We start from the raw sequence: 13,694 nt of genomic DNA, 5'->3' as shown, positions 1-13,694 counted from the left end.
TACAAAATCCAATATTGATAAGATACTCTCCAATCTTGTCAGACCATGCTCTAGGTGCTTGCTTCAACCCATAGAGTACCTTCTTTAACCTGCACACATATGTGGAATGCTCTAAATCCTCATAACCTGCTGGCTGCTCCATATACACTTCTTCTTACAATTCACCATGAAAGAAGGCATTCTTAACATCCATTTTCTACAAACTCCAACCTTTGATTGTTGCCAAGGCAATCACACATCTAATAGTTGCCATCCTAGCAACTGGGCTAAATGTCTCTTCATAATCTATGCCATATGTTTGAGCATAGCCTTTTGCAACCAGCCTAGCCTTATACCTACTAACTAAACCATCTACATTATTCTTGACTTTATAAATCCACTTACAACCAATAGCTTTCTTACCCTTAGGTAGGGGTACCAAAAATGTAGCCATCTCCTCATCCATTGTTGCATCCCAATGAGCATGACCAACAACATCCTCAAAAAAAGTGGGCTCAACATCCGCAACTAGTTTCACCATATAAGCATAATGGTGAGCTGCATAACCTTCAAAACCAAATCTTTTAATAGGGTATCTAACCCTACTGGATCTGCGTACCACCAAATCACTCAATGGAGCCTTTACATTACTATGAGCTCTTTGTACACCTGGTGTGCTGACTGAAGGAATACCAAGCTCATCATCCAAACTCTCCAAACCACTAGCATCTCCATCAAATCCCAAATGACTGATAGATGCATAATTACCATCCATCACTTTCTTCTTTCCTTTGTCCTTCCCTGCAACACTTATAGATCCACATGAAGATGTGAGGCTACTCCTTAGTCTCCCAGACCAAGGGCTTACTGTAGATATAGTACCAGATGATGTTTTTGGTCCACTAAGACTCCTTGATTCTTGTTTTTCTTTCTATACATAGCTCTTCTAATCATTATCATCATCTAATACATCACCATCAGGTGCATGCCAGCTGGCCATCTCATCAAAGATAACATCCCTAGTCACTCTGAACTCACCTGTGTGACAGGGTTATAACAGCGATACCCTTTCTGCTCTAAAGAGTATCCAATAAAAATACATTTTTCTACCTTGGGATCAAGCTTCTTTCGTAGCTCATCTGGCATAAGAACATATGCAACACATTCAAATACCTTCAAGTGTGATACATCAGGCTTCTTGCCAGTAAAGCATTCTTCAGGAGTCATCCCATGAACTGCACTTGTGGAAATTCTGTTCATAATATAGACAGCAGTATGGATAGCCTTGGACCAAAAATGTTTGGGCATATTCTTTTCAGCCATTAATGCCCGTGCGACTTCTGCAATATGTCTACTTTTTCTTTCTGCAACCCTGTTTTGCTGTGGGATATACCTGCAAGTAAATTGCCTCTTTATCCCATGAGTCCTCAAGAAGCCACTAAACTCATTAGATAGGTACTCTCCCCCTCCATTTGAACTCAAGCACTTCACGTTTAAGCATGTTTCTGTTTCAACAGCTACCTTAAAAGATTTGAAGTGCTCAAACACATCACTCTTTTCCTTCATGAAGTATACCCCTAACTTCCTTGAACAGTCATCAATAAGTGTGATAAAGTATTTGCTACCACCAAGAGATACATTCTGTATAGGTCCCCAAACATCTGTATACACTACATCAAGTATTTTTCTACTCACTTCTGTGTCATGCGAGAAGGGTTGTCTTGCCTACTTAGCAAACTGGTATGCTTCACAGACTTTATGCAATTCTGCAACTCTAAATGAAGGCAACCCTATAACCAATCCTCTAGACTGCATTAATTTCAGCCTTTGCACATTTGCATGTCCAATAGGTTTATGCCATATTTCAATATTTGCAACTACTTCTTTTCCTTTAGCATACATAGCAGCATCCATTGCAAGAATTCTAGCATCTAAAGTGGCAACTCTACTTCCTTTTGCGACCAACCTACACTTATCTTTAAAGTCTTCTACAAAACAACCTTTTGCATTGAATCGGACACCTGCAACCCCTGCTCTACCATTTGGTCAACAAACACTAGATTCTTTGTGATTGATAGCACATGTAATACATCTATTAGACTCTTTGTCCGGTCATCATACAAGGACAAGGGAACCTTTCCAATGTGTGAAATTGGGTGGCATGAATCATCACTTGTCTGCACATAACCTGGATTTTGTAAGTCCTCCATCTCTCCAAACCATTCAACATGACTGGTCGTATGATTAGATGCACCTGAATCAACATACCATACATTATCATGTGTCTCCTTTTCTATAACTGCATTCATCATATGCTGCATAACAAACAAACACTCATTTTTGTCTTCATTTTGTTATGAAAACGATGCATAGTTTCCTTGCTGCAATTTACCACTATGAATATCATCCTTCTTAGCATAACAATTGGTTGCATGTTAACCCTCAAACGAACAATGTGGAAAAGTCAGAAAATCTAAAGCAGAAGATAAGGCCAAGGCAAAAGTGAAACAGAAGACGAAGGCATGCCAAGAAGAATTTGGAAACACAAGAAGTGTAGAAAAGTCCTAAATCAAAGAGAAAGGCACACAAGAGGAGCACAAGTTAATACTCATGTAAAAGAGCGCAAGGCGCACCAGGATTTATTTTAAAGAGCACTGGGCTCTCACCCGTGCAAATTGTAAAGGTAGATTAGCAGTAGGAAGGAAGCTAGGAAGATAGGAGGACAATGGGAAAAAGGGCCTAGCCCATGACTGGCCATGTAAAAAAGGGGATAAGGGGATGACCGCCCAAAAGGGATTTAGGGTTTTAGAGCCACAAGGTTGCGGACAGCAGTTTCAGGGTATACTGTGATTTCGACTGTATTGACCGAAAGTGGGTGCACAGGTTACAGATTGTGAATCTGTAATTTTTTAGGTGTTTGTAGGAAGCAAACATAAGGTTTATCTATAAAGAGATTGCAGATTACATGTACTATTGAGCAATCAGTGAAAAAGATTGCTTGGTGTAAAAATGCACGTGTTGTGGAAGATTGCAGAAGAAAAGCTTGCTTTGCTATATCCTTGTTTGTGATAATGGCAGAGAACAGTGGAAATCCCATTATTGAGAAGCTCGACAAGAACAACTACCCTTCATGGAAGTTCCGTGTGACGAACTTCCTCATTGGAAAGGGCCTTTATGAGTTTGTCTCAGGTGAAGAAAAGGAGCTAGAGCTGGGCATCCCTCCAACTACAGATGAGTTAAAAGCATGGAAAGAGTGGAATGCGAAAGGAAAAAAGGTGATGTATTGGCTATCTGCAGTAATTGATAATACTATACTAGGACATATCAAGAATGCAAAAACTTCACATGCAGCTTGGACGATTTTTGAGAGTATGTTTTCAGTAAACACAAAGGCACGAAAGATTCAACTCAAGCAAGAGTTGAATGCCTTGAAGAAATGGAAAATGTCTATCAATGAGTATGTGTTGAAGGTGAGGAGCATTGCAGATGCTTTAGCAGCGATTGATGCAATGCCGGATGATGATGATTTGGTTTCATCCACTCTGAGTAACCTTAACAATGAGAAAGCATGGAAATCATTTGTTACTTCAGTATATGTACGGAAGCCATTTCCAGATTTTGATGAGCTGATCTCTCTCATGATTACTGAAGAGATCAATATGCAGGGTGATTTGTCCGAAAGAAATGGTGAACAGGTCCAAGAATTTTACTCGAGTTCAGGAAGGGGAAGTGATATATCCTCTTCAAGAGGCCGTGGTACAGGACATGGTAGTGACAACTAGCAAAACAGATTGAATCAGGAATTTGGAGTTATGTAGGTTTCAGGAGGTGGTGGTAACTTTAAAGGTAGGGGGAGCTTTACAGGAAGAGGTGGATGGCAAAATAGAGGTTCTAACAACTCTGGTATTGTGTGTCACTACTGTGGCAAAACAGGTCATATTGCAGCCCAATGTTATGCTAAGAAAGATGATATTCGCAGTGGTAAGTTGCAGCAAGGAAACTATGCATCGTCTTCACGACAGAGTGAAGACAAAAATGAATGTCTATTTGTTATGCAGCATATGCTGAATGCTGTTACAGGAAAGGGAATACATGATGATGTTTGGTATGTTGATTCAGGTGCATCCAATCATATGACCAACCATACAGAATGGTTTGGAGAGATGCAAGATTTGCAAAATACAAGTTATGTGCAGACGGGTGATGATTCATGCCACCCAATTTCACACATTGGAAAAGTTCCCTTGTCCTTGCATGATGGTAAGACAAAGAGTCTTTCAGATGTATTACATGTGCCATCTATTACAAAGAACTTGGTGTCAGTCGGTCAAATGGTAGAGCAAGGGCTGCAAGTTAGATTAAATGCAAAGGGCTGCTTTGTAGAAGACTTCAATGACAAGTGTAGGTTGGTTACAAAGGGAAGTAGAGTTGGATGTATGTTTACTCTGGATGCTGGAATTCCTACTATGAATGCTGCTATGTATGCTAAAGGAAAAGGTGTTGTTGCAGATATTGAAATTTGGCACAAACGAATTGGACATACAAATGTACAAATGCTGAAATTAATGCAGTCCAAAGGGTTGGTTACAGGTTTTCCTACATTTAGAATTGCAGAATTTCATAAGCTATGCGAAGCATGTCAGTTTGGTAAGCAGGCAAGACAACCCTTTTCACATGACAGAGATGTAAGCAAAAATATCCTTGATGTTTTTCATACAGATATTTGGGGGCCTACACAAAATGTATCTCTTGAGGTAGTTCGTACTTTGTCACATTCATTGATAATTGTTCTAGAAAGGTGTGGGTATATTTTATGAAGGAAAAGAGTGAAGCATTTGAGCACTTTAGAACTTTCAAGGCTGCAGTTGAAAGAGAAACAGGCTTGAAAGTAAAGTGCTTGAGATCAGATGGAGGGGGAGAGTACCTCTCAAATGAGTTCACTGATTTTCTGAGGTCTCATGGGATAAAGAGACAGTTCACATGCAGGTATACCCCACAGCAAAATGGGGTTGTAGAAAGGAAAACAGGCATATTGCAGAAGTTGCATGCGCCTTGATGGCTGAAAAGAATATGCCTAAGAATTTTTGGTCTGAGGCTGTTCATACTGCTGTTTATATTATGAATAGAACTCCCACAGCTGCAGTTCATGGTATGACTCCTGAAGAATGCTTTACTAGCAAGAAGCATGATATATCGCACTTGAAGGTATTAGGCTGTGTTGCATACATTCATGTGCCAGATGAGCTATGGAAGAAGCTTGATCCAAAGGCAGACAAATGTGTTTTAATTGGATACTCCTTAGAGCAGAAAGGGTATCGTTGTTATAACCCTGTCACATGTAAGTTCAGAGTGAGCAGGGATGCCATCTTTGATGAAATGAGCAGTTGGTATGCATCCAGTGGTGATGCATTAGATGATGATAATGATCATGACACTCATGTGCAGGCTAAAAAGCAAGAATCACAAACTCTTAGTGGACCAGAGACATCATCTGGTAGTCCTTGGTCTGGGAGACTAAGGAGTAGCTCTACATCTTCACGTGCATCTATTAGCACTACAGGTAAAGACAAAGGAAAGAATAATGTGTCAGATGGCATTGATGCAGTTCTTGATGGAACTCCAGTGGCTCAGAGAGCTTGGATGATGAACTTGGCATTCCTTCAGTGAGGACTCCAGGTGTGCAGAGAGCACGCATCAATGCAAAGACTCCATTGAGTGATCCAGTGGTACGCAGGTCTAGCAGAGTGAGATATCCTATTAACAGATTTGGTTTTGAAGGTTATGTAGCTCACCATTATGCTTATATGGTGAAAGTGATTGAGGATGTTGAGCCCACATGTTTTGAGGAGGTTGTTGGTCATGCTCATTGGGATGCAGCAATGGATAAGGAGATGGCTGCATTAGAGGCCAATAAGACTTGGGATCTAGTATCATTGCCAAAGGGCAAGAAAGCTATTGGATGTAAGTGGGCTTATAAGATTAAGCACAATGTATATGGTTCTATTAGTAGGTACAAAGCTAGGCTGGTTGCAAAAGGCTATGCCCAGACATATGGCATAGATTATGAAGAAACCTTCAGTCCAGTTGCTAGGATGGCAACTGTCAGATGTGTGATTGCTTTGGCAGTAGCCAAAGGTTGGAGATTGCAACAAATGGATATGAAGAATGCCTTCTTGCATGGTGATTTGTAGGAAGAAGTGTATATGGATTAGCCAGCAGGTTATAAAGATTTAGAGCATCCCCTGCAGGTTGAAGAAGGCGCTCTATGGGCTCAAGCAAGAACCTAGAGCATGGTCTGACAAGATCAGAGAGTATATTGTCAATATTAACTTTTATGTTTCTGATGCTGATCACTCACTTTATGTGAGAAAGGGAGATGTAGCTTTGGTCATCATAGTCATCTATGTGGATGACTTGATTATTACAGGTGATAGTGATAGTGGGATTGCTGAAGTCAAGGATTTTTTGAAGAAGAAGTTTGAGATGAAGGATTTAGGTGAGCTAAGGTACTTCCTTAGCATTGAGGTGATCAGATGTGATGATGGTATATGGTTGTTCCAAAGACAGTATGGCTTGGATATGTTGTCCAAGTATGGTATGACAGCATGCAAACCACTTTCAGTCTCGTTGGAGCAGAATGTAAAGTTGAGTGATGATGTTGGGGATGAGATAGAAGACCCTACTATGTTTAGGAGGATAGTGGGGAGTTTGATCTACATGACCATTACAAGGCCAGACTTGAGCTATGCTATTGGTCTTGTGAGTTAGTTTTTGCAAATACCTAGAAAGCCACATTTGGATGCAGTCAGACGCATATTGAGATATGTGAAGTCCACATTACATTATAGACTTTTCTATGAGGTAGGTACAGATGTACAGGTGTTTGGATACACAGATGCAGATTGGGCTAGTAGTATGTCTGATAGATTATCTACCAGCGGATATATGTTCTCTCTTGGTAGTGCAACAGTTACTTGGAGTAGCAAAAAGCAATCTACAGTTGCTTTGTCGAGTACAGAGGGTGAGTATAGAGGTGCTGCTATTGCAGCATGTGAGGTAGTATGGCTACAAAAGTTATTGGCTGATTTAGATGTGCAAGTGGAAGGTCCAGTTGCAATTTATTGTGACAACATGAGCGGTATACAGTTGGCTAGGAACCCTGTGTTCCATGCCAAGACAAAACATATTCAGGTACACTACCACTTTGTGAGAGAGAAGGTACTAGCAGGTGAGATTGACTTGGTGTATGTCAGCACACAGGATCAGAAAGCTGACATCTTCACGAAGGCATTGGGTACAGAGAAGCTTCAAAAGTTTCGAAGCTTACTTGGAGTTGCAGAGATGCAGTTGAGCTTGAGGGGGAGTGTTGAGATGACAAGCTCAACACATGCAAACATTAATGATGGACCGCCTGGTTAGATGGGTCCACACGTCTACACTTAGCATGTCAGTGGTCATTATGACTCTCACATGGCCACTGACTGATTAGTTATTATATTCAAGTTGTTACACCTATTTACAGCTGGCATAGTTATAGTACCAGCTGACTAGTGTAGTCGGTTATGCATTGTTTGACTTAGTAGGCCACTTTCCTTTATGCTGTATCTTATCTATACTTTGTGTACATTGTAAAGTGTGTGGAAGAAGAAGAAGAAACCAACAAGAAAACATTTTGGCCTCTATCTCTCTTCTTGTCTCTTAAGTGAGCTTCTCCTTGTGCATTCTGTGTGTGTTCGGTGCAGCATCTTGAGCAAGTCCCCCCCACCACATGATTCTTGATACACTTGGATCGTGGAGCTACTGGAGTGCTCGGGAGAGGAGGTAACTTGATCGGGCATGGAGGTAAGCTCACTACACCTATAGAGATGGATGGCATGGTGGCTATGTGAGAGGTAGCCATTAGTGCTCGGGTTGGAATGCTTGAAGCAATAAGCGGTCTGTGGGTCTTGGTAGTTGAGGGAGAGCTGTCACATTTTGGTTCCGTTGTCGGGACCAACGGATTCAAGTCTTGAGCGCTTATGCACTTCGAATCGAGCATTGAAGTAGGATTTTTTCTGAATCGATGCTTGAGATAGATAGGTAGGAAGCAAGGGAGTTTGAAGAGGTATTTGATCTCCTTAGCAAGTAGTTTTTTGGTTTTCTAGATTTGAAAATGCATATTGGAGTAGTGTAGGTATTTGCTTTGTGATTTGGGTGCATTAGGGTAGGAAAAAAAAAGAAAAAAAAGAAAAATAACCCGGTAAATGAATGCAAATTAATCAAACTCTTATGCAATTCTGCAACACTTATTTCCTTCAAATCGCGCATGGCATTTACCGTAACGGCCATGGCAGCTAGGGGGGACTGCCCCCCGCTTTCGGCCCCTACAGAGGGGGCTCTGCCCCCTCTGCACCTCACCCAAGTAGGTCGGAGAGAAAACACACGTCGTGACAGGTCCTCCAAATTAGATCCTAGTGTAGTAATGGCTCTACACAAGCATGGATTCTCACTTGCAAAGGAGCAACCAAAAGCCCATTCCTGAACAAAGACAAATATAGACCTTAGAACATCAATGGGCTAATCTAGCCAACAAGGGTAATAAGGCCACACCGCAAAAACATATATGTGTTGCATTTGGACTGCATCTAGTCAAAGCGGAAATCAACAACATCAAGCTACAACTGCGAGGATGACTAGATATGGCAGTCCTGACGATAGATGCACCTTGAATAACACTGCACAGACAATCTAAGACATTAGTGGAGAATCCACATCTGATCATGCAGTTGGGGACTCAAGGGCATTTGTCAAAAGGCTTAAATTTATAAGCCAAGACCCGGAAGATGAAAACATAGTACCGCCTGCTTATCTTAGGGTCAAACTCACCGCGAAAAGAGAGCATACTATCGATGCTCTAATTGATGAAGGAGCAAATTTTAATATCTTGACCTATGAAGCATGGACCCTACTAGGCCAACCAGAGCTCACACTGACTAATGCAACTCTTAGTCCTTACGGGGGACACCCACAAGCACTTATAGAAAAGTGCAAAATCATTGCGACAATTGAAACTGAAAGCTTATCTATCCTATTCCATGTTCCTCCAAATAGTGCTAGTTGTGGAAAGAAAACCCTCCTCGGATGACCTTTCAAAAGGGTGACGAAGTGTGAGACTGTTTACATAGCACAGAGGATACACTTGACCCTATTAGGTGTGAGGATAGTCACAACCTTTAGCAAGGGTGACCTCATCGAACCTCGCGGGAAAGGCAAGGAAGGTGCTAACGTAATACGAAATCCTAGTAATGAGAGCAAGGACTTGTTGAAAGAGTTGATACAAGCAGAGGTTGAACAAGAGAACCAGTGAGTGAGGCCATGCTTGAAACAAGAAGGTCAGGAGACAATGCCAAGGATGGGCTTTGGACTTACAAATATCGTAGAAGACCCCAAAAGAAGCCCAATCCTTATAGACGAAGGCATTGATGGAGAGCTAGCACAATGCCGAGATGGATATCCAAAGTGTTGCTACGTGCTCAAGGGTATTGCGCAGGTAACCGATGGATTTGGATACCAAAACCTCCTACTAAACCTCCTCTATCAGTTGAAGGCCAGATCGTACCAAGAGCAAAGAAGCGTAGGAGGAAATCTAAACGAAAAACCAAGTCTCGAGTCAAAAACATTAGAGTGACCAAGCCCCTCACGAACAAAATCAAGAAACCAAACGGGACTATATTCGAAGGGTAGATTCTCAACCTAGCGTGCTTGACGAGCAGGTGTTAGATGCAATCATTGAGGGTAAGAAAAAGCCACTAGTGCCAAAGGAGCCTTTGATTTCCCAAGAGGATAACATGCATCATAGGCAACACATTGCTCATGGCAAGGTTAAAAGCTCAATAAAGCAAATGGCAAAATCATCTATAGCCACAAGCAAATCTTCCACCTGCCAATGTCAAAGCCACTTAGGAGTCCCAAGTCTCCTACACCCTCTTCCCCGAAAGAGACACAAGAAACACAACAGCAGTTGTCAAGTGCAGCTGCTCAATCCCAATCTCTATCTCCATCTAAGCTTCCAAATGTCCAAGAGGTGGGACACGACACCACTCGTAGCTCTCAGCCCAAGGATATGCCTATGCAACCTAATGTGACTAGATCAATTGAGGCTCGATCTGCACAAGTGAATGCGCAAAGGGCAACAAAAGACATGGCCACTTTTGATCTGCTTAAGGGCTTGACACTACAGCCTACCAATAATGGCCAGTCCACTAAACTAGGTGTTACTACTTCCAATCAGGAACTACAGCAGTCATAGCCATTGGCCGTGATGATGCCCCTTCTTGTGAAATGTGTCCTTAGCCATTCACCGATGGAAGAGGTATTGCAACCAACATCCTTGATACCTCCAGCATTGCTAAAGCACCTAAATCCTAGGCTTGAGGAGAAATGGCCAAGGAGATGGCACATCCAGCCAATCAACCTAGCAAGGCTATTCAGTAGGTCACAGCTAAGTCCCATGAGAGCACACCAGAGAAAGAGAGTGCTAAGGCCCAACCAAGCACATCAATGATTGACCTAGTTCAGGGTCTTGAGTCCTTAAAGGAGACACCGCAATTTTCCAAGAAAAATAGGACAAAACAATGGAAATAATGACAAATAGCAAGTGGTGATAGATGCCAATAAGATTGAGACCAAGATCACTAAAGAGCTGAGAAATAAAACATCAAGCCCATCTACCAATGAACCCATTGCCATCTCTCCTAACAGTGGTGAAACCTCATATGCATCCATGTGTTTTGATGAGTCAGAGCAACCATTACCATGAACGGTTGCTTGCAACACTCAATCCACCAACAACAAAACTCGCATTGACCAATCAAGAGTGGATACAACACTGTCACAACAAGGTTATAGGACTATACCAGTCACATCTGAGGAGAACCATGACATAGTAACAGTAAAACCTCACGAAAAAAACGAAAACCCCGAGAATATAAGCAATCCTAGCATTGACCAATCTTGCTCATCTAGGCCTGAGCCCCCAGCTATGCTAAAGCCTAGGGAAACTCCTAGAACCTTCCATGAGATAGCAACTGAGCAAGCCCTCATTGAACATAGAAGTGTCGCAAAATGCTTAACTGAGTTGGATGCTAACATAAAAGAAGTGGCCTTCCAAGTCAAATAGTGCATAACTGAATACACTAATCGACTGGCGCTATATCTTTGCCAATTATAGGTAGGTGTAACAACCTTAATATAATAAGTGATAAGTCAATGGCCATGTGAGTGTCATAATGACCACCAATGTACTAAGTGTAGACGTGCGGAGCCATCTAGCCAAGCAGTCCATCATCAATGTCCGATCGTGCTGAGCTTGCCATCTCAACATCCTTCTAGTGCTCTCTCACTCTTCGACCGATTTTTGCCTGCTAGGACTACTCTCTGGATCTCTCACATTTCCATGCTCTGGCGTAAGATCCTAGTTTGTTGATCATGGTTGTACACGGCTAGGCTTTTCAAAGCCCTATGTGCTAGCTTCCTCTCCTTCTCAATATCTGCCATGATGTCCTCTACAAGTCTACCAAGGTGTTCTAGCCGGGTTTGAGCATTGTATTTGTTCACTAACTATTGGACCGCCTCAAGAAAGTCTCCTAGGTTAAGTTCCTTGTTGCTTTTCTATGGCTTGAGCTGCCCTCTTCCATATTTAAGATTTCCTATTACACCAAGTTGTCGATCAGATTAATGAGGTCACGTAGATCCACTTCCCTGATAGTGTTGATCCTCGATGTGTCTGGCTCTTTGGTCATATTCCTCACTGGGTCCTAGTTTTGGGGATTTGATTATCTATCTATGTCTTGGGATCTTCTCTTAGTGGTGGGTTCCTTCAAGTTCTTATGTCTAGGTGAGTTCCTTATTAGTTACAACTAGTTCTCAACTTACCCTCACTCTGTACATGTGTATGCGGGTGTATTATTTTCAGTGCGAAGTGTGCAACCAGCCTCTTGCTCTCTTTAAGTGTGTATTAGGTGCTGGAAATCAGAATAAGGGAGAAAACAAAGTGTTTACACAGCTTTAGAGCTCTTGTATATGGGTGTTGAGAGTGGAAAAAGATTGAATTTTTGACTGATTTTTGTTGTTTTTTAGATCTAAATGATTCTTTTTTTATGGATTTAGAGTGATGTATGGTTGTTAATGGAAGTTTTTGAGAGTGTTTTAGATAATATTGATTATTTTTTGGAAGATCATGATAATTCTCAGTGGAGATATGAAGCTCTGTGTGTGATGTTCTGATAGGTTCTGTTGAGGTTCTGTTGAGGTTCTGTATAGCTTCTGTTTTGTTCTAATTTTCTTCTCTATGAAGCATGGATTGATGATTGATGAAGATTGAGATATTTTAAAAGATTATTGAATAGTTTTTGATAGTTTGGAATGGTTTGAGTATGAGTTATGAGGTTCTGATGACCTTCTGTAACCTTCTGTAGAGCCTCTGTCTCTGCTCTATAACTGTATTATAGCTGCTCTGGTACTATACTATATTGTTCTGTAGATCTTCTGTAAGTGTTCTATAGAAAGTATGTGTGACTTTGGAAAATTTTTCTAACTTTTGGAAAGAATGAATCTAAGTTCAAAAGAGCTAAAACAAATTGAAGAAGCAACTACTGAAGACTGAAGATAAGACTGAAGTGACACTGACAGTAATGAGCTGTGAAAAGACACTGTAGTGGCTCTAGTGACTCTTCATATCAGACATACCTCTTGGGAGGTGCATCCACGACATAAGAAGAATTATTGAGAGTTATTATGAGAGTATTGTAGTGAGGATATGATGTACTATTGATAGAGAGTGAGAGAGAGAGAGCCAGAGATAGTCAATTCTATCAAAACAATGTAACTGTATATGAGAGATTGAAAGAGAGAACTATGAAGACATTGAAGATGAATACTATATGATTGATTTCCATTCAAAGATGGTGTATTCTTTTATGTTCTTTGTTCTATTGATGGATTCTATGAAGATGTTGAAGATTATGGTTGATTCTATCAAATCCGTGGGAGAAATCTACTATGATGCTACGTGAAAATTTGTTGTTTTCTTTGTTTTGATGATCAAAATAATGAAATAAAAGCTTATTGATGTTACAAGATAGATTTTCTTGAAGTAGAATCTCTTTTCCTTGGTGTTCCTCTTGGGGCTCCATGTTTTTGGTGCGCAGCTAGGGAAACTTGCCATCGACAAGCACTAGAAGAGGCTAAAAATGAAGGAAATGGCATTGCCAAGAAGAGAAGAATTCAATGGATGTTTGCAAAGTTCCTTCTTCCACTGAAGAGTTGAAGATTCTCATCATCAAAGACACTTTTCATAAGAATTTCATCCCACAATGGCGAAAACATATCACCATCAGTATACATGCTCTATGTGGTGGACTATTTCCTCTTCCTGTTGAAGCAGCAGAAACTTGCATCTTGGTGGCAAATTGTTTGGGAACAAACTGAAGAGCAGAAACAGAGACAATGACCATCCATGGAAGATTTGGCATTCATTGAGAAGTTTCTAGACATCATCAAGTAGGAGATTGTGAAGAAGCTTCAGGAGTCGTGGTTTGTGGAGGTTCACGAAAACAAGAAGGAAAAGAGTTGGAATTTGTTCGTGGATGCTCAACAGCAAGATACGTGGGATGCTTCGTGCATTAACAATCTTTTGTTTGTCCAATTAGCAACCCACTGGAAGTTGGTAGACAGAG

This window comes from Lygodium microphyllum, chromosome 6 (assembly GCF_053477565.2).
Source record: "Lygodium microphyllum isolate KBCC chromosome 6, Lygodium_microphyllum_v1.1.10, whole genome shotgun sequence".
In the NCBI taxonomy this organism is placed as follows: domain Eukaryota; kingdom Viridiplantae; phylum Streptophyta; class Polypodiopsida; order Schizaeales; family Lygodiaceae; genus Lygodium; species Lygodium microphyllum.
The sequence above is the reverse complement of the archived record's forward strand: the minus strand, read 5'-3'. Positions refer to the sequence as shown.